We start from the raw sequence: 23,274 nt of genomic DNA, 5'->3' as shown, positions 1-23,274 counted from the left end.
AATAATGATTTTGCAATGTAATATTTGTGTGTTGATGTCGGAATTGTCCAGTCGGAGCAATCAGCCATTGTTATTTATGTAAACAAGAATGATGGAAACAAATATAGTTTGAACTCGTTCGTTAAATAGAGGTTATGGTTCCGTATTAAAAAAAAAACATTTATTATTTTATTGTTACCAGCTGCTGCCCGCGACTTCGTTCGTGTGGCTGAACGATATTCGTTAAAGTTTACATACATGTAGTTACGACTATAAACCTCTCTCATCCTACTAATATTATAAATGCGAAAGTTTGTGAGATTATCAGGATGTCAGTATGGATGTTTGTTACTCTTTCACGCAAAAACTACTGAACCGATTATGATGAAATTTGGTATGTAGGTAGCTGAAGACCGAGAATAATACTACTTTTTATCCCGGAGTTCCCGCGGGATTGATAGGGTTTCCATGCGGACGAAGTTGCGGGCGGCCTCTAGTATATAATATGCTACTCAGAATCCGTCCAATAGCTCCAGAGATTCGCGTGTACAAACAAACATACAGACTTTTTTTTTTAAATTCTTTCTGTACTACTGTTTTTTATCGCCTTTTGGGATTGTGTAATAAGTCTTCTTAAATTTAAGAGCTAACTCTTGTCGGCAGAGTTAAGTGGAGCGTCCTCCTTTAATCTCTTTTCTCTGCAATTTTATTTTTATTTTAAAAAGGTCTTTTAGTTTAAAATTAAGAATACCTTGTGGACAATCCTGTCCGTATCAGAATATTTAAATAGTTAATGCTTGTCTACCTTCTTCTCGGACAATGCGATGTCCGACAAGGTGCATTTATTTTTATTCAAAATTTTTATTCATTACTATAGGATACTTACTATATATCGCTTAATAATTGTCAAAACGTATGGTTTAACAACATTGGTTGACGTCAAATAAATTACTTAAAAACTAACTTTACTGCCGCTTCCAAGGCGTCATTGCAGAAGAAGCGGTAACAAACTGCACTGCAGCATTTTCTTCAACAACGACAACTTCACAATATTTTTTTTTTTTTCAATATTATTTGTTGGTATGATGATGCGTTTACTTTTTCCTTTATTTGATCAAAATATTTAATTGGTCTTCTTGATCTTATTCCAATTATTAATATTTCCTTCTACTTGTTTAGAAAAATTGTCATTTTGTACATTTTCCCTGTCCTTTTTTCTAAGAAGAATAAGTCAAAAGCCAATGTACAGAAACTTATAAACTATTTTATTAGAATGTAGTTATTGATTCTAGTAGCGAAGATAAAACATAGTGTGTGTCAACTGCTTCTCTTCCCGTGGAGACTGTAAAGTCAATCGAGGGAATGACTAGTAAACTTAGGTTCCTTCTTTTAAACGATTAGTTAGCAACCTGTCACTATTTGAATCTCAATTATACATTATCTGTAATTATGTGGATATTCTAAGATTCCATTATCCAACATGACTCGTCAGGAGAGATGTCAAGGGAGATGTTAGGAGTACCCGTAATCGTCGAATGTGCATGAAAAGAGTAATGAGTGTGGAGGAAGCGGGAGAGGTCTGTGAGGATCGTAGCCAGTGGAATTCCATAGTCTCTGCCTACCCCAATGGGAACCAGGCGTGATGGTATGGTATGTATGTATGACTCGACAGTCTTTTTGAGATATCCCGCTCTGTTTACCCCGTAAGGGGTAAAGATGTGATTACATATGTAATAGATGGATTTTTTGGTTCGTATATTAATAATCATAATTGAAGGAACCCCATTCCGTCAAAATGAAATATCACACCAAACATGAATGAATCACGACCGGTCGGATTGAAACTTTTCATCTATTTTGGAGTAGTGATGACTGACTGATGGACAAATTGATTGGTTGCATACTGGAAAATTACACATTAAACTGTGTTATTCACAAATAGAATAAAAATGGATGCCGTAAAAGACGACTAAGGGTTTTATAAACTCAGGGTTCTTCTGTTAAGTAATGTACTAACAACCTATCACTATTTTTATTTCAATTGTGTGATTAGGCTAAACAACTGAACGAGGCCTATCAGTATTATCCAGACTGATGGCTCTGTCAACCCCGCAAGGGTTATAGACGTGATTATGTATGTATGTATTAGACCTGACAATGGAAGTTTCAAATTTACCTTTATAATATTAGTATACTTTGATAATTACTTAAACATTATGTAACTAAAAGTATAGGAACAAGTAATATTTAATGAGCGTCTCAAAAGTTATAAAATTATTCCAAGGAAATTTAATCGATCTAACTTCTAAGAAACATAAAGTGATAAATTAAAGAGATCACAGATATTTATGTCCTTTCACTGCTTTTGTTTTCGCAAACAATTATGGTCCTAGATGCATACTATTCAGTGTTGTGTTTTGATTGTGTTTTAATGGTTGTATAATTAAGAAAATATGTATGATATTTATTATACATTTATTGTTCACTTAAGGTAAATTAGAAATATAAAACAGTAGTACAATAAAAAGGCGGGCTTATCCCTAGGTGGGAGATCTCTTCCAGCAAACCTGACAATAAGAATTGGATACAAAATGTTGCATAATGCAATAATTGCATTAAAATATTTATTAATTAATCTATCTTTCTTAAAATTAAACCTGAAAACATTCAAAGCCCCCTTTACTGATGAGAGACATATTTTTAGCAGATACAATACCAACAAGTTAATAAGTCGCCACTTTAAACTTAAAATCCAAAAAACTATATACATATCATGCTTTCTCGCTCGAAGTAACAATAGCGAACGTTCAGTTTAAATGGCGCGCTATGATAGGCTGAACAGTTCAATTATTTTCGGGCCATACTAGACAAGACTTCTGCGCAGACATCGCTGTAACTTACATAAGTGTTGATACTGTAAACAAAATTTGTATTTATTGACACAAGAGTATTGATGACGGCAGTGCGTCGTCGGTGGTCAAATCGGTAATGTGCCCGGTTAAAATGCGTGATGCGCAGAGAGGCACAGGTTCACATCCCACGTCGGTCACCAATGACTCTTTTCAAAGTTGTGTACATTAGTTTGAATACCAATCGATGCTCTTACGGTGAGGGAAAACATCGTGAAGAAACCTACACATTCATGCAACTGGATGTGTAATCATGGATCCAATACGGGTTAGGTTTACCTGCGATTGCGGACGTCAGATGGCAGTCGCTTCGTGTAAAAACCTGAATCACCCAATCCAGGATCCATGGTCAAAGGCATACCCCTCTCTTTCCAGAGAGATGAGGATGCAACTGGGACTAAAGCCAGGAGGAAGAAGAGTAATGGTGACGGGTTATACATCTGTACTCACAGTATTTGTAGCTCAAGAAAGGTTTAATAGCTAATGTATTTGTCGAATAATACTTTCTTAGGTAAACAGGACTTAGATTGAGTTGAATTTACATAATAAATTCGGACATTATTATGATAAGATAAGATGAATTATGGAAAACTAATTTCGCCGGCAGCTCCGCCCGCGTTATTATTATTATTACTAAATATTCAAATTTTTTATTAATTATTATGGGACATTTCAACATCACACAGGTAATTATTGTTATATCTTTTGTCCATCCATATCATCACGTCTATATCCCTTGCGGAGCAGACAGAGCCAGCAATCTTGAAAGGCCCCGTTCTGCCGTTTGGCCTAATGATAGAATTGAGATTCAAATAGTGACAAGTTGCTAGCCCATCGCCTAAAAGAAGAATCCCAAGCTTATTTTGGTTGACGTCAAATAAAGTTTACTGCCATTTCCAAAGCGTCAGTACAGAAGAAGAGGTAACGAAAAGTATCCAAAAAATATGAAAAAAAAAAAAGTTACTGTCTCTCTTTGAATCTCAATTCTATCATCAAGCCAAACAGCTAATATAGCCTATCAGTCTTTTCAAGACTGTTGGCTCTTTCTACCCCGCTAGGGATATAGACGTGACCATAAGTATGTATGTATATTAATACAGCGACGCAAATTAACATACAAACATAATGCTCTCGGCATTTTTAACACATTAACACATGCAAATGGGTTGCGTCTGTCTGTTTGTCTGTGCGTGTCGTAAGGCGCCGCACGTCGGTATTTGATAATTAAACAGAAACTGAGCGGTTGAGATGTTCCCGGAATATAGAATTATTTAAATAAATATTTAGAAATATTTTTTTGTTATTATTAGTAATTAATTAATATTAGTTGTATTTTTAATAATAGTTTTAGATTAGAATTGTCATTTTCTTACGTAAGTAGTTCACAATTTTATAATTATTAATTTTTATAAATTTAATGAGAATAAAAATTATTACTAATTAATTGAAAAAATAACTTAAATTTCGACCATCTTAGAGTGCCGTGTGGTTCCTGGCATGTTTAATAGGACCTCTCCATCTTTTTGCCATGAATGTCGTAGGAGGAGACTTAAAATATAGAGCAAGCTTCCGAAAACAAAGACAGTTGCTTTTAATTTAACCATCTTAAGAGTGCCGTGCAGTTACTTGCATTTGTTAATACAACCACTTTTTCTTTGTAAACTCTTTGTTGAACAAAGGAAATGTGATTATATCTATTACACAGTACCTGGAATTAAAAAACTATTTACAATGGCGGACTTAATCCAATTGGGATTTATTCCAGTCAACCAAATTAAAAAAGGCGGCAGCGCAGATTAAAAGTATTGAGGATGCGATAAAATAATTAATTATTTCACTAAACATACATAAATAATATATTAAATCAGCATACATATCTATTATTATTGTAAATATATAAATTATTTTTTTATCAGTCGAAGCTGGTGATTTATATAAACATACATATATATATGATAACTAAGGGCGATTGTCAAACATTCATCATAATGTATTTAGTTTATGCGAGATTTTGATTTATTTGTCCTTCGATTATAGCTATATTGCTATCATATTCGGCAAATATTCAAATTGTTATTATTAAAAAATATGTTATTTTTTAAATTATTAACAAAACATCGGCTGTTCCCGATAAAACGGACATGCGCATGAGCATTTTTATCATTATATTCGGTTACCCATGAAATATTACGAGGCTGTCCAATAAACTAACGCGGAAAAGGATCACCGTTAATAAGTCTCAACGTGCCGACTGGAAGCGATTATTTATTGTGTGGTGTAAGTTAAAGGCGACTAAGGGATAGGATTATAAACTTGCGATTCTTCTTTTAGGCGCTAGCAATCTACTAAACAACATATAATCACGTCTATACCTTTAACGGGGAAGACAGAGACAACATGTATCGCAAAGGCCACGTTTAGCTGTATAGTGTGATAATAGAGTTGAGAATTAAATAGTGACAGGTTGCTAGCCCATCACACTAAAAGAAGAATTCCAAGTCTATAAGCCTATCCCTTAGTCGCCTTTTACGACATCCATGGACAAGAGCATCAGGTAGTATTAACAGTAATGAGTATAACTTCGAAAATAATCATTGGTAGGTACATGGTATTACTTACATGGTGGGATTAGAACCTCTTCCAATTCGCATCACGCATTTAACACTTCGACCACTGGTGCTCTTGCAACGTTTAATCTTATAACTTGTACCACACAAAAAGATCAGTGATAAAAAAATGCCAAGCTCCTGAGAGCAATCTCCGATCTGAATATCGAGATACCGAGATAATTGTGAAATATTGTAATTAGTTAAAACAACAGATGCTATACATAGATATAGCTTCGTTTATGGGGGGGTGTGAATTCTTTAATTGGATCCGCAAACAAAGATAACCTTAAAATAAGTTCGTAAATATGTCTCTTGTCATAGCATATTTACGATTATATCTTCTGATTAAGTTCAACTCATTTTTACAACAACGCACGTACCTTAGTGCCTGCTTTTCAAATAACATACATATAATCACGTCTTTATCGCCTACGGGGTAGACATAGCCAACAGTCTTAAAACTGAAAGGCCACGTTTAGCTTTATGGTTTAAAGATGGAAATGAGATTCAAATTGTGACTAGTTGCTAGCTCATCGTCTAAAAGAAGAATCCTAGGTTTATTAGCCTTTCCCTTTATTGTCTTTTACAAGACATGAAGAGAAGCAGCTGACACACGCATAAAATACTTACTGAATAAAACACCTTATATAACCTGGAGGGAAAGGTCGGAGTGGGAAGACCTAGACGAACGTATCTTGATCAAATTAAGGACGTCCTGGTAAAGGGTCAGGTCAAAAGTACCCGAAACCGCCGAGCTTGTATGAAGAGAGTTATGAATGTGGATGAAGCGAAGGAAGTATGCAGAGATCGTGGCAATTGGAATGTCACTGCCTACCCCTCCGGGAAAGAGGCGTGATTTTATGTATGTATGAATGTATGTAATTTAATACCTTATAAGTTAAATGTTATATAATTTGTTCACCGTTTGGTTTTTCTGATAAGCTATCTCATTTTATGCGGAACACTTTGAAAAGCGTTAAATATCTCATGACATTTGAAACATGCCCTGGCCGCGAATCTGTTCCGTTTATTTATTTATTTTAGGGTTCAGTAAATAATTTATATATACATAAAATCACGATTTTTCCCTTAGGGGTTGGCAGTGATTACGTCTTTCCATTTGCCACGTTCCCTGCATACTTCAATCGCTTCATCCACATTAATTATCATAATATTGTATTTAATTATAATAGTTTCACTCTTTTAATACTTTCCAGAAAAATTGCATGTATATTTGTTATTTTGAAGTTTATACCTACGACAAATATCATCAAAATAAGTCCAAAAGTTTTAAGGTTCACTTAATTAATAATAATATGGATCAAAAAATCCTGAAGGAGTAATAATTAAGTAATCCAATTTATTAATAAACAATAATTATCTAATAATAATTAATACATACATATGATCACGTCTATATCCCTTGCGGGGTTGACAGAGCCAACAGTCTTGAAAATACTGAATGTTCAGCTATTTGGCTTAATGATAGAATTGAGATTCAAATAGTGACAGATTGCTAGCCCATCGCCTAAAACAGAATCCCCAGATTGTAAGCATATCCCTTAGTCGCCTTTAACGACATCCATTGGAAAGAGATGGAGTGGTCCTATTCTTTTTTGTGTTGGTGCCGGGAACCACATGGCACTAATAATTAATAAACCATTATTTTTTTTTTGCGTCCACAGAACCCAAAAATTTTATGCAATTCACACTTAGTCTCGGCGAAATCTGACACAAACGAACTGACAGATTTGTGTTTAACTGTAATTACTTTTGAACCCTGCATTTTGAGTGCGCATTCTTAATTTGTAAGGTGAAAGACCTTTAATATTTCGGTAGCATAACTGATATTAAAAATTTCCACAAAAAAATACCATGAAAGGCTAATAAACTTGGGATTCTTTTTTTAAGGCGATCGCGGCTAGCAACCTGTCACTATTGGAATCTCTTTATAAATACTACAGGTAAGTTATTATCGCTTACGAAACGTAGATACCTTACCAACTTTCTTTTACAATTTGAAAACGAAGAAAAACGGAGATCATTTTTTGACTAGGAAACATACATACATATTAATCATGTCTATATTCCTTGCGGGGTAGACAGAGCTGTGGAAAGACTGATAGGCCACGTTCAGCTGTTTGTCTAAATGATAGAATTTAGATTCAAAAATGTCGTAAAAGGCGACTATAGGATAGGCTTATAAACTTGGGACACTTAATTTAGGCGATGGGCTAGCAACTAAGAAACAATCATAAAATAATCCTTAAATCTAATTAAACAACTATTTTACATACTAATTTGGGCTTAAGACATTTATCTACATAAATGACCATTGACAACTTAATTTGAAATCAATCACATATAATTTAAAACAGATTTATCCGGTCGAAGAGGTTCAAAAACAAATAAATATCAATTCAAGGCCACCCACGGCGTATCCAAATATATCCTTGTGATTAAAATTAACGTCTCATCACAGCATAAATTATACTACCATTTATGGATTATTTATCCACATAAAAAGCGCCAAGGTTCAAATCCTTGTTCTTTCGTCTGGCTCATCTCGATTAGGTAATCTCCACTTTTCTTTGATTAGGTAATCTCCACTTTTCTTTGATTAGGTAATCTTTACTTTTCTTTATTGACAGATCAATTAATCTATCTAACCAGTAGTTCCTGAGATTAGCGCATTCAAACAAACAAACAAACTCTTCAGCTTTTTAATATTAGTACATATTCAAGCAACTGGATGTGTGATCATGTTCCAATATAGGTTAGGTTCCCCTGCAACGGTTGCGGAGGTTTTATTTTAAGTTTGGATATTTGTGTAGTTGACGTTGTTGAAGAAAATGCTGCAGTGCAGTTTGTTACCGCTTCTTCTGCACTGACGCCTTGGAAGCGGCAGTAAACTTAGTTTTAAGTAATTTATTTGACATCAACCAATGTTGTGAAATTTTGACGTTTTGACAATTATTAAGCGATATGAAGTTGGTATCCTATAATAATGAATAAAAATTTTTAATTTGAATTTGAGCCGGGAGTCGTTTCGTGTTAAAAACTGACTTATAGGTTTACTTAGTCCAGTATCTTGGTTAAAAATGTACCTTGGGATTCTGTCCAGAGAGGTGAGGATGCAACAGGGGTGATGGTGATGTGTATAAGTACATATTTATGTTTGTGTACAATCGTGCCGTGTGGTTTCCCGGTACCAATAGGAAAAATAATAAGATCACTTTATCTCTTTCCCATGGATATCGTAAAAGGCGACTAAGGGATAGAGTTATAAACTTGGGATTCTTCTTTTAAGCGATAGGCTTGCAACCTGACACTATTTGAATCTCAATTCTATCTTAAAGCCAAACAGCTGAACGTGGCCGATTTGTCTTTATAAGACTGTTGGCTCTGTCTACCCCGCAAGGGATATAGAAGCGATTATATGTATGTAAGTACAATCGTAAAGGTCAATAATATGTATTAAAACTTGACCCGTCGACTGTACTTATATCGGTACGAATTTTATTCTATTTTTGAAATACGCTCAATGGTCTGTGTAAATCAAGTCACCACCAGTGTGCGAAGGAGACAGAGAACGTCGTGAAGGTGTAAAGATGAAACACAAGTGACGCGCGGGATGGGAAAGTGTGATGAATATTTATTACCGATAAAAGTTAACATACTTACATACATACATAAAATCACGCCTCTTTCCCGGAGGGGTAGGCAGAGACTACCTCTTTCCACTTGCCACGATCTCTGCATACTTCCTTCGCTTCATCCACATTCATAACTCTCTTCATGCAAGCTCGGCGGTTTCGGGTACTTTTGACCTGACACTTATTAAAAGTTGACAAATATTTATAATCTACATCTCCTTTATCCTAACGTAAGTACTACATTTCATCTCCCTGGAGAGTAACTATCTCTTTTAAGGTAGGCAGAGCCTATAATGACAGACTTCGAAAACTTAATCATAGATGTAAATGTATCAATGAAAATATAAGTGCCGTGTGGTTCGCAGCGCCAATATAAAAATGAATATGCGACCAGTCTATCTCTTTCTCATGTATGTCGTAAATGGTGACTTAGGGATAGGCTTATAACCTTAAGTTTCTTCTTATAGCGATGGGTTGTTAAAAATAAATGTAATGGGTGAAGTAAATGTTCTCATTTATGATTGTATATTGTGAAAAGTTGCTTAATTTACGTCAGTGACAATAACAACAACAGCTTATGACTAAGCACCCATTTATAGAATAGAATGAAACAATTCCAATTGCAAAATAACCGGGTACCTACGTCAACTCTGACTAAAATTACATTTGGTTTGTATCGATTTTCAGATTTGATAATATTGACCATTCACAAACGTTTAATGAATCACACCTTTCATGAAATACATTTCTTACTTTAGTCATTGGATTAAAATTTGTATTTCTTCATTATTTTTACCCGACTACGGCAAAACTAAAATTAGGGTTATAGTCTTTGATATCGTGAAGCTTTATAAAATCGTTTTACCGATATCGATAAATTCCAACCCCACATACGAGACACATCACTAAAGGTCACGGCCCAAACGCCTCCCGAGAACCCGTTCCGTGCGGATACATCGACGAATAATAATATCCGACACTGGCAACCGAGAAAAATAAAGTGTTCGTACAATACCAATAAAAAACTCACACTTTACATTCAAAGGATTTTTTCGAAAGGCTTCCTTCGCCGGCGTTGAATTAAAAAAAAAGCATTCCACAATTTTGTAATGAGGATAACTGAATAGTTTGGATTTAAAAAGAATTCTTTACTGGCTTGTTCTATTCGAAATATAAACACGATTTTAATTTGGTAGGTATAGGCATTATATTTTTTGGTACTGAGCGTGGCCTATCAGTCTTTTCAAGACTAGTGTCTCTGTCGACCCCGCTAGGGATATAGACGTGATCATATATATGTATGTATGTATTTTTTGGTACATTTAAGTAGATACGCGGACAATACCTCAAGTGAGGTTAGAAATAGGGTTAGGTTATAACCAAAAAACATTTATTTTTCTCATTACTAACCTAATCCACGACCGGTTTAGGATTAAGGATTTTTCGTTCGAAAATTCGTTGTTTGACTACTTGGACTACTTGAAAAACCTTTTTTACGAAATAAAGGTGCGACATTTCTACAAGACAAAGAAAACCCAATGTTATTATATATTTATTAAAAATCTTTTTATATAATGAAGAGCCCAGTTAAAATGCGTGATGTCCAGAAAGGCACAGGTTCATCTACTTATGACTATTTTGAAAGTTAAGTACATTAGTTTGAATATTAACCAATGCTCTTACGTCATCGTTACAAAAACATTGTGAGGAAACCTGCACATTCAGGCAACTGGATGTGTAACCATGGATCCAATACGGGTTAGGTTTACTTGCATAGGTTGCGGAGGACAGTTGGGAGTCGCTTCTTGTAAAAACCTGACTCACCCAATCCAGGACCCATGGTCAAAGGCTTACCCCAGGGTCCTCTCCAGAGGATGCAACTGGGATTAAATGGGGGTTTGGACAATTATAAGTCAATTATTTTTTAAGAAAAGACAGTACACTATGTTTCTTTTCAAGATCTATTAAATATCTGTGGCAAACCTTAGTTAATGGTCATTGGTTTATTTCTTTCTATTCCGGTTTATTATTTATTAATCTTTGTAATATTATTTTCTTTTAGAGTATGAATGCCGGACATTTTGAAAATAAACTAATTTATGTACACAAGTAAGAAATAAGCGGGCAAAGCTGTTTTACAGGCTGGTTACAGACACTAATATTTTACATTAATATAGTTAATGAATTATATTAAATGTTACGTGACAATGACTAGTTTAACTAATGTACTAGACTGACCAGTCGGTCGTGTCTTAGAATATTTTTGTAACCAGATGATTTTATATTCGTTAATTTTGGCATTATTGTATTTTTTAACACAATTGCGTAGACGCAATTTAAAGTCCCGTTTCGCGTCATAATAAAAAGTGAAACAGCGGTAGTTTATCGCGCGATAAAAGCGTTATATCCTAGACCAGACTAGAGTGTGACTGAGACTGGTATAGTGGGAAGGCCTAGACTCAAATCGGAAATACATACAATCACGTCTAAGTATATCCCTTGCAGAGTAGACAGAGTCAACAGTCAAATCGAAGATGTTCTGGCAAAAGGTCAGGTCAAAACCGACAATGAATGTGGATGGAGCGAAAGAAGTATCCAGTGATCGTGGCAAGTGGAAAGATGTAGTCTTATAGCCTACCTCTCTGGAAACATACATACATACATATGGTCACGTCTATATCTCTTGCGGGGTAGACAGAGCCGACAGTCTTGAAAAGAATGGGCACAGAACTGAATGGGCATGTTCAACTTTTTGGCCTAATGATAGAATTGAGATTCAAATAGTGACAGGTTGCTAACCCATCGCCTAAAAAAGAATCCCAAGTTTGTAAGCCTATCTCTTAGTCTCCTTTACGACATTCATGGGAAAGAGATGGAGTGGTCCTATTCTTTTTTGTATTGGTGCCGGGAACCACACGGCACTCTCTGGAAAGGAGGCGCGATTTATGTATGTACGTATCTCAGACCGAGGATTTACATTATGTCTAGGCTCTATGATGTAATATAGGTCTATGGCACATCGACGCTGCATGGTCCTCTTAGTTGACCTATGCAAATGAGGCGATTTAGCTGGCTAAGACTTTATTAAACATAAGAGATAGGAACATAGTATGTATGCATGAGATAAGGCACATTAAACAGTAACAATGAAATTTGATGTGAAACTTAGTGCTAAGACATTTGACCGAGGTCAAAGATACGGATGTAATGAAACCTTGTAACATTAATTTTCCCTTATTTAGTAGTTTTTAACTGTGGCGAAAACGCTACAAGGCACAAAAATAAAAAAATGAATCACGCGATGCTATTAGTCATATCATAAACAGCGAAAAACCTAAATCGCGCAAGCAAAGATTTCACGGATTGGAGCTATATATACAACCTCCGTCACAACATCGTCGGAGCCGCGGTTCCCCAGGCGTCCCACCTTGCCTGGCGGAAGATCTTCCCTTTGGTGGCGATCTAGCCGCATTATCGCTCCCGCTACATTTTCTATGTAAGTTAACATTGAAGTAGAAGGTAATTATATCCAATAAAACAAAATATGACGAAAGCATAAAGTACCTAGCTGAATAACTACTATTCCAATCCCAACTAATATTACAAACACGAAAGTTAGTTTGTTTGTTACCTCTTCACGTGTATCTGAATTAAGAATCCTATGTCCATAGGCACCATTCATCCCATTAAAAGTTAAAGTTCCCGAGGGATTTGCGAAAATCCTGTAATTTTTTTTAGGTGACGCTAAACTTGCGCGGGCGAAGGTACGGGTAAAACCTAGTCCACACTAGTAGTAAAAATATTTGTAATGAATAAACTCTTTAACTACTGAACCGGTTTTGATTACATTTGGCACACAGAAAGAATAAACTTTTAGGAGTAACATAACCTTTTTCTGGAAATGTCCACCGGAGCGAACCGCCCGCGCATTAGCTAGTTAGTTAGCTAATCAATGTGAAAGTGTATTTCTTTTGTTCGTCTTACACGTCATAACCACTAAACCGATCTCCATGAAATTTTTAATACATATAATGTGGAAAACGGAAAAGCACTTAGGATACTTTTCATGCGGACGAAGACGGGTGAGCCGGCAAAAGCTAGTAGGTATAACTGTTAAATTCTGATTTGTATAGGCGACAGATATAAGAGAAACAAATTAAGAATAAAGATTACCTATAATGTCTGTATGACGACTTCAATGACGTCACACGCCATCAGCCAATCATAATGAGAATACGACGCACTCGACCAATAGCAGCGAAGGGTCCGTGGCGATATATCACACGTCATAACCTTTTTGTTACACACGCCATAGCCTTGAATATTTCACGGATCTGACCTCAAATTCAACCTTCGACTCCACATCGTCTGTCGCGCGGTTCCCCAGGCACAACACCTAGCCTGGTGGAAGATCTTTCACTTTGTGGGAGTCGACCCCGAACTATCACTCCCCCTACAAGATACAGCGATGATAGCGTCAATAGTCTCTCGTTAAACTGAGATTTAGGGTGCATACATACATATAATCACGTCTATATCCCTTGCGGGGTAGACAGACCAACATTCTTGAAAGACTGATAGGCCACGTTCAGCTATTTGGCTTTAAGATAGAATTGAGATTCAAATAGTGACAGGTTGCTAGCTCATCGTCTAATAGAAGAATCTCAAGTTAATAAGCCTTTTTAGGGTGCAAGTTCATCATTTTAAACATAATACATAAAAAAATACTTTCATTTTTTATTGGCAAGCTATTTATTTAAAAACTCGACAGATTTACTTTGCTGCATTAATTGTATGACTCACTTGAAAGTGGGTGTCTGTATTTTTTAATTACCTAGTAGTGTTGACCTTTAAAACAATGCGTCAATACAATCTATAGTCTTTTTAAGGTAACATAATGTGTAATGTAGGTGGGTTATAACAAAAATGGCCTTAAAGTACCTATGTACGCCCACCATGTTCCCTTCAAAACAGAATTCACAAATTGTACTTAGGTACCTTTATAGTGCAGGTATACATCCATAGAATATAATAGAATACATTTATTTTCAAAGATTCACTTAAATCTAACTAAGTATATCTACTACTAAAATAAATACATATAATCACGACTTTATCCCTTACGGGGTAGACAGTGTCAACAGTCTCGCGAAGATTGATTAGCCACGTTCAGCTGTATGGATTGAAGATAGAATTGAAATTCAAATAGTGACAGGTTGCTAAATGACAGGTGACAAATGTTGTTAATTGTTGGCTTTATTATTTTATGTTTCGTCTGAGCTGCATTACTATCTAGTGTGTTGCTGCTGTCACGTAGGAGTAGAGATGGGAAAATACCCGGACATTTTAGGAAAATTGGGAAAATTCCCAATAGATGCCCATATATTCCTTCCCTTTGGGCATTTATCTGGCACTCCATCTCTTTCCCATGGATGTCGTAAAAGGCGTCTAAGGGATAGGCTTACTTAACTTAAGATTCTTTTTTAGGCGATGTGCTAGCAACCCGTCACTATTTGAATCTCAATTCCAAATAGCTGAACGTGGCCATTCAGTCTTTTCAAGACTGTTGGCTCTGTCTACCCCGCAAGGGATATAGACGTGATCATATGTATGTATGTATGTATGCCCGGGCATTTGCCCATCTCTACGAACAGGGCTACTATATAGAGTGTAGCCGGCGCTGTTTATGCGTCACTCTGAAATCAGTCAGATCCCTAGCAAATGGAAGCATTCCTACACTTTTGCGTTACCCAAAAATTTTATAAATTGTACCTATAAAAAACATACCTTATCACTTCCTCACTTGAAATGCGAGGGCGATCCCTCTTTTTTTACTTTCAAAGTTTTAACTTTACGATATAAAGGCTTAATGAAAAGTAAAGACTGAGCACCATTAGTTATAGTTTAAGATATTCTTTTATGATGGATCTTACGAGATTATTGAACGAGCGGGCGAAGCGAGTAAGGTCTACAAATCAACTTAGGGCGAAAACACATTTTTTTAAAGTATGTATGTTTGTAACGCTATAACTTTCGAACCGATGGTCTAATTTGATGAAATTTTAAATGTATGTAGGATCTGTTAATAGATTTTTTGAGGTCGCAGGGCATAATAAATACGCTTGCGTAAGTAGGTACATGTTTACAATTTTTAGAAAATTCTCTCTTAGTGCACCCCTAGACTACAAAATCTTTTATATCTTAAGATACCATAAATATTACCTTCGAGAGACTATTGGGACTGTAATGAATCAAATAAACACTTGCATTATAAAAAAAGAGAATATATATTAAAACAAAAATAGTAAGATCAAAAGGTATTTTTATTATTGTTTGATCTTATTGAAAATACATACATATAATCACGTCTTTATCCCTTGCGGGGTAGGCAGAATAGTCTGAAAAATAGTGAAAGACCACGTTCGCCTTACGGGTTATTAATGATATTGTGGCTAGATTATGGCTCAAATGATTGAATTGGTGCTTTTAGCATTTTTTCATAAAATTCGGCGGGCACATTGCTCCGCCTTTACTTTTTCCACAAAGTTATTTTATGGTAGAATCGTGTATGGATCGCTTTATTCCGACGTTCATGTACCTAATAATCATACCATACAAGACAGCTTGCATTCAGGGCCGACACACGTTTGCACCGTGCGATATGAAGTGAGGGTTGCCGCTTTAGACCTGCATACATACATATAGTCACGTCTATAACCCTTGAGGGGTAGACAGAGCCAACAGTCTTGAAAAGACTGAAAGGCTACGTTCAGCTGTATGGCTTTATAATGGAATTGCAAAACTTTTAAATAATTGCTAGGTTTAAGTTCGCGACGACAACTAGTGTATAAATAAATAATTATAATGTGTGTCATTTGGTTCCTAGCTGTTAAAAAATGAGATCACTCCACCTCTTTTCTATGGATATCGCAAAAGGCGACTAAGGGATAGGCTTGTCAACTTGAGATTTTTCTTTAAGGCGATGGGTTAACTACTAGTCACTATTTGAATCTCAATTCTAACTTTAAGCTTAACAGGTGAACGTGGCATTTCGGTTTTTTCCAAGACTGTTGTTTCTGTCTACCTCGCAAATATCATAGACGTGATAATTGTATGTAGGTATGTATTATAAAAAATAAGTAGCGGCAACCCTGACCCGCGAAGTGGCTAACCGTGTACGGTACCATGTTACAAGACTTTTTTTTTATTTTGCAATATTATTTTTCACTCTTTTTGTCTGGTGTTGAGTATGTAAAAATAACTTCACTTTTGACTATACACTCACTTGCTTCTTTATCGGATACTAGCGACCCGCCCCGGCTTCGCACGGGTGCAAAATTCGGAAAAAATTATACATAAAAACCTTCCTCTTGAATCACTCTACCTGCTACAAAAAACCGCATCAAAATCCGTTGCGTAATTTTAAAGATTTAAGCATACAGACAAACAGACTAAAATAGCGACTTTGTTTTATACTATGTAGTGAACAGACAGAGAGACAGAGTATCGAATTTTGTGCATTGTCTAAATGACTCAATTTCAATTCTATCATCTAGCCAAACAGCAAATTAGTGCGTAGTATAAGTCTTCGTGACTAAGTAGTATAAAGGTTTTCTTTTGAAAAGCCATTGTTTAGCCACAAACAACCAGCCCCGTAAAATGTCGTTAATATGAATTTATCCTTATGAGAGAACGTTTCCATTGCACGTTTTACCTTTTTTTTCCAATAAATTCTATGTAATATATTAATATACATACCTAATATACATTCTATGTAATATAGTATTAATATACATACCTACATACATACATAAAATCACGCCTCTTTCCCGGAGGTGTAGGCAGAGACTTCATCTTTCAACTAGCCACGATCTCTGCATACTTCCTTCGCTTCATCCACATTCATAACTCTCTTCACGTAATAATAATAATATGTGTAATGTATTTCATCATTTAGCCAAATAGCTGAACGTGGCCAATCATTTTGTCTGTAATATGTTTATGCACTGAAATTTATAAATGAGTAAGATTTTCATAACTGTTCGTTCTGTCTACCCCGCTAGGAATATAGACGTGATTGTATCTACAGAGAAGTTATCGCTGAAGAGGATTCCCGGATGCACCTTCGACTACAATCCTGAATTGTCAGGAGTCAGGTTCTGCATCTTTTGCAGGGGAATCTAATTTATATTGGATCATGGTTACACAGTTTTCCCTCACAGTATCGGTTAGTACTCAAACTAATGTAAGTACTTACATAACTTAGAAAAGAGAAGAGTCATTGGTAAGTACATATTGTGATTTGAACTTATGTGCCTCCACTTCACACGCTCTGCCTACTTGCGCATTTTAGCTTTATTTTCAGAGTTATAAAGTCTTTGGGGGAGGCCTATTTTCAGCAGTGGACGTCCTACGGCTGATATGATGATGATAATGATAAATATGGCCTTTTTGTGCCGTGTGGTTCCCGGCAGTGGCATGTGGTTCCCGATACCAATACAAAAAAGAATAGGACCACTCCATCTCTTTCCCATGGATGTCGTTAAAGGCGACTAAGGTATAGGCTTACATACTTGGGATTCTTTTCTAGGCGATGCGATGGGCTAGCGACCTGTCACTATTTGAACCTCAATTCTATCATTAAGCCAAATAGCTGAACGTGGCCATTCAGTCTTTTCAAGACTGTTGGCTCTGTCTGCCCCGCAAGGGATATAGACGTGAACCGTTCTACCATCGACGCTAAAATACTGCAGCATGGTTACCGTATGACAATGGACACGTGCAAACTTCATGTGATTTATGGCGTTAGCCTCTGTGTTGCCATGTTCTGAAAATATTTAATTATTCGTCCACAGTTCGGCGAGTCACCGTAATTTTAATGTTGCCAGTGTTGAGTATTCAATTTTAAAGTTTTTCACAATAGCTATTGTGCTAAGTGTCATTTTTAATCAATTTTGTCTTCTAAGAGTATTAATTATCACCAGTCACGATATGGAGTAGACAGAATCAGTCAACCCAGGAATAATTTTTGAGATTTTAATATAATAATACAGAGACAAGGTGCCCGAATGTAAAAGCATTATGCACTGTAAGTAGCAGGTTCAAATCCACAATTTTCCACATTATGTAATAGTATATACTTACCTACCTATTTGATTGCTTATCGATGCGATCTTATAGTGAGAGAACATCATAAAGAAATCTGCACAATCAGGCAACTGGATATCATAATAACCCAATGTCTAATTGAATTGATTCTCTAGAATAGAATAGAATAGGTTTATTTTCATAATTGGATACAAGGTATCACTTATTGACGTCACATCACTTAAATCTAATTCTAACTGCTACCGCTTTCAAAGCGCATGTGTAGAAGAAGCGGCGGAACAAACTACACTGCAGCTATAGTTACACATTGGGACGTAAGTACTACTGAGAAGATCATAGGGAATGTATTATATAAAAAAAAGGTCTTCGGTGTCTTCAGATTTACTGCTAAGACGGCCTATGTGGCGCAGCGGTAGTACGCTTGCCAGTGACATCGTAGGTCCCGGGTTCGAATCCCGGCCAGGGCATGATGAGAAAAGAACTTTTTCGTGAATGGTCTGGGTCTTGGATGTTTATCTATATAAGTATTTATTGTAAAATATAGTATCGTTGAGTAAGTATTATATCTCGTAACACAAATTTCAAACTTATTTCGAGGCTAAGGCGAGTATAATATTTATATTTACATATACATACATATGGTCACGTCTATATCCCTTGCGGGGTGGACAGAGCCAACAGTCTTGAAAAGACTGAATGGCCACGTTCAGCTATTTGGCTTAACGAAAGAATTGAGATTCAACTAGTGACAGGTTGCTAGCCCATCGCCTAAAAAAGAATCCCAAGTTTGTAAGCCTATCCCTTAGTCGCCTTTTACGACATCCATGGGAAAGAGATGTAGTGGTCCAAATCTTTTTTGTATTGGTGCCGGGAGCCACACGGCACCATTTATATTTATTTATACTCGTATTTAATTCCATCACCGACTTGCATATCGTCTTCCGCAACGTCTATCCAGCATTTCTTCAGCTTGCCCCTTCTACCTGGACGCGGCTGTGGCGGCATGACCAGACATTTGTTACCCAAATAGCCTGTAGGCTGCCGCAAAATATGACCTTACCAACATAGATGGCTTTATCGTTTTTTAACTGCTATGTCAATGATATGAAAGCTGTCATGAATGTGTCACGCGGTCTCTTCGCTAAACTTCGCACATCCAGCGCAGCATTTTCATCTCCGTGACACGCAGCGCTTGCTAGTGTCACTCCAGTGCTGGCCAGTTTAGTATGTAATGTATTTATTTATTTGTGTAGCGCCGTGTGGTTCCCGGCACCAGTACAAAAAAGAATAGGACCACTATATCTCTTTCCCATGGATGTCGTTTCTCATGGATGTCGTTAAAGGCGACTAAGGGATAGGCTTACAAACTTGGTAAGTATTCTTTGTTTAGGCGATGGGCTAGCAACCTGTCACTATTTGAATCTCAATTCTATCATTAAGGCGCTACATTCAGATGACATGTACCTCGATGCGGGCGAGAGGCTCACCCCGCGCGGGGCTCACCCCCGACCAGCTTGCCCCGCTAGATCGCCGCCGCACCGTAGCCGCTGGCGCGCGACCTCACGTAACCCGAATAAAGTTTGCGAATGCAATGGAGTCCGCATCAGAATATTTATTGTTTTTTTTGATACAATAAAATTATTTTACAAAAAACATACATATATTAAATTACATTATAAGCAATGATATAGTTGCGGATGTATGCAAACATTTTGTATGAAATGAATAAGTTTGTAGGGGGAAGTCCCGTAACGCCGGACGGCACCTAGCGCCGGACACTCTTACTATTAAGCGAGTACAAATCAGTTCGTTTCAAAATACATGTGAAAGGGGTGCTGGGGCATACAGGTACAAGATCACGCGCCGCGCCTCGCCAGTGACGCACACGGCCGCGGCAGGAGTAACCATTTGCTGTTTTAGGCTCGAAATCACGGCGTCACCTAAATATCAACGTAAGTAATTCTAGTATATTTATGCATTTACATTTGAGTGGTATTCAAAGATAAAATCAGTACTCGATTGTTATCCGTAAAATGGTAGAAAATTATTACATCTTTTAAACAATTTTAGTAGGTACCATCTAATGAACGAAAATGTGTGTCCCTTAGCACCGGACACTAAGTCGTCCCTTAGTGCCGGACAGTAAACATATTGATATTTCTTGTAAGAAATTACGTATTTTATTCTAATTATTTAATTTTGTTTTAGAGTATAGAAGAAAGAAGATAGTTAAAATGGAACAGAAGAAAAAGAAAGGATCCTGGGTTCCACAGAGCTTACAAACTGCTATTGATAAGGTTATGTCAAAAGAACTGAGTGTAAGACAAGCTGCAATGCGATACAATATTCCTAAAAGCACTATACATTAAATAAAGGCCCTAAATCGAGAAGAAGTAACAATGAAACCAAAGTTAGGTAGATTCACTAACACCTTCTCAGCAGAGTATGAAGAAGTCTTGGTGGACCACATTAAAGATTTATCGAATAGATGCATGCCAGAAAAGAAGTTTCTTAAATTAGCATACGAATTAGCTGAAGTCATGAAGATTCCTTATCGATTTAATAAAGAAAAAGGCAGTGCTGATAAATAAAAAATAAAAGTCGCAATAAAAAATTACGACTTCATGAAAAGGCATTCTGACATTTCGTTGAGAACACCGGAATCGACAAGCATGATGCGACCCGTAGGATTTAACAAACCACGAGTGGATCTCTTCTACGACAACCTTGAAAAGCTGATGAAACAGTACAACATTCACACCCTCAAGAATTTATAACTGTGATGAAACTGGTGTCAGTTGCGTGCACAAATATTCGTCCGGTACTAGGTGCCACTTTTTAAAATTATGTTTTTTGTTACCAAAGTTTGTTTGATAGTATTGATTATTTTTTAGCAGAGGTTGCATTTTTGTTAAATTAATTTGATTTCTAACTTTGTTATCTAATATAAGTCATAATTTTATAAACATTCCTTAAATATTTTATGTTTTATTTTGAAATAACCTTAGGTGTCCGCCACTGGGGGACTTCCCCCTAATGGTTTTAAAAAAACTACTCGTAATTACTTATTCGTTTTCGTAATGTATATCATAATAATATATTTTATGGCTTCGGAACCCTAAAAATATATGGTTTACTATCTTGGGTTGTCGTTGATGTCGGCGTCGGAATAATCCCATGACTATCTAAGTCCATAATATCAACTGTCGACTCCACACCATCCACACTTCTCTGTTCGGACATTGTCAACGACGATATCGGAGACAATTTATTTTTCCTAAAAATTAATAACAATCAAATAATGGGATAATGACTGTGATCGTGCCAAATGAAGAAAGCGAAGAAAAGTAAACCCTGCGACGTCTTGCAGCTGAGGAGGTACCCTGAATAATACAGTTACCTAGGAGTAAGTACCTATAGAAAAAGACATAGAACGATTGTTCTATCCAGTAAAAAGTACTGTTTCCGTAGGCAAAGACCAGGGCAATAACTAGTGACAGTATAACCGACGGCGGCGGAGCTGTTGTTTGTTGTTGTTTTATCTATCTATCTACCTACTGCCGCCCCGCCACAAGCCGGTATCAAATGAAATATTTTTCGGTATCAAATGAAAATCTCAGTAGGCATCTATATGTCTATCTATTAGTAAGTGTAATTAGTACCCACCATCTAAATTGTCCCATATGGGAAGCTCTTCCAAGTTTTTTTTTTAACATGCTAACATGACGTAAAATTATACACCTATTTACACTAAACGAAACAAATAAACTGTATTAAAAACTAACCTAAACTATCTATAATATATTTCAGAAAGTACCAAAAAAAAAAAAGTATCAAAATCCACGATCCTAAATACCTACGTAATATCACCCCGGCCGACGGAAAAGCGACGCGTAAGATTCAGAGATCAACGACACAATTCATAAAGCTGAGCTGACAATTATGTACAGAAATAAATTCAAACAAAATGAATGTGGGAAATTAAATACTTCGCAGAATATTTTTCAACGACGCTCGGAGCGACTGGCACAGGTCCTACGTCCGAGAATGTGATCCGCGGAATGAAGGCACGCTTACAAAGGATAGCGCTTTATCCCACCCGGTCGTGTAGGAATGAGACAGAGATAAAGTGTCAACACTCTACTGTCCAGTACTATTGTCGCAACAATTTTAATTCCTGTTTTCATCTATTTAGTTTAATGACGTCTAAACAAAACATCCAATCGAAATTTCATCTTCCAGAAGTTATTATTTTTTAATGATCTTCAATTTGGTACAAAATTCAAATTTTAAATCCTTATAGTTTGAGATAAATAATCGAAATCTAGACTTGTGTTCCTGAATTTTTTTGATCGAGGATTTTTGTTCCAATCGTGTTTTCATCTTCCACAAATATAATTGAATATATTTACTTTCATATCCTAAAATATTGAAACGATGCAAGTTATATTTTATGAGAAAAAACCAAGTGAAAATGACCCAAAATCTATGATGTATCGCCTTAAGCCAAATAGCTGAGCGTGGCCTATCAGTCTTGAAAAGACTGTTGGCTCTGTCTACCCCACAAGGGATATAGACGTGACCATATGTATGTATGTATGTTAGATTACGTACTTAGGTATAAAAATATCTATGGATTAACATAAAACATATTGTAGCAATCGAACTGAAAAATGATCGTCTGCGGCCGCCCGTATTTAATTGAGTGGAAACAGGCACATTAAATCTATAGAGTAGGTGACATTTGTGATAGTCAGTCAAAGTAGTGTTTATTGTATTTTATTTTAATGTATTTTAATGAACCTTAAATGGTTTTTCAATGGGTTAAACCATGCTTGGAATTTAGATGCGCTATTATTGCGCGCTCTGTCAGACCCAATGGTTGACTAGACTAGGTTGGTAGATAATGCTTCCAGCATTAAGTCCACCAATTAGGCTATACATTTGTATTTTGTGCAATGAAGTTTAAATAAATAAAATAAACATATATTTTGTACTTTTATTCTTTACTTT

This window comes from Amyelois transitella, chromosome 29, assembly GCF_032362555.1.
Source record: "Amyelois transitella isolate CPQ chromosome 29, ilAmyTran1.1, whole genome shotgun sequence".
Classification (NCBI taxonomy): Eukaryota; Metazoa; Arthropoda; class Insecta; order Lepidoptera; family Pyralidae; genus Amyelois; species Amyelois transitella.
Note: the sequence above shows the minus strand (reverse complement) of the source record.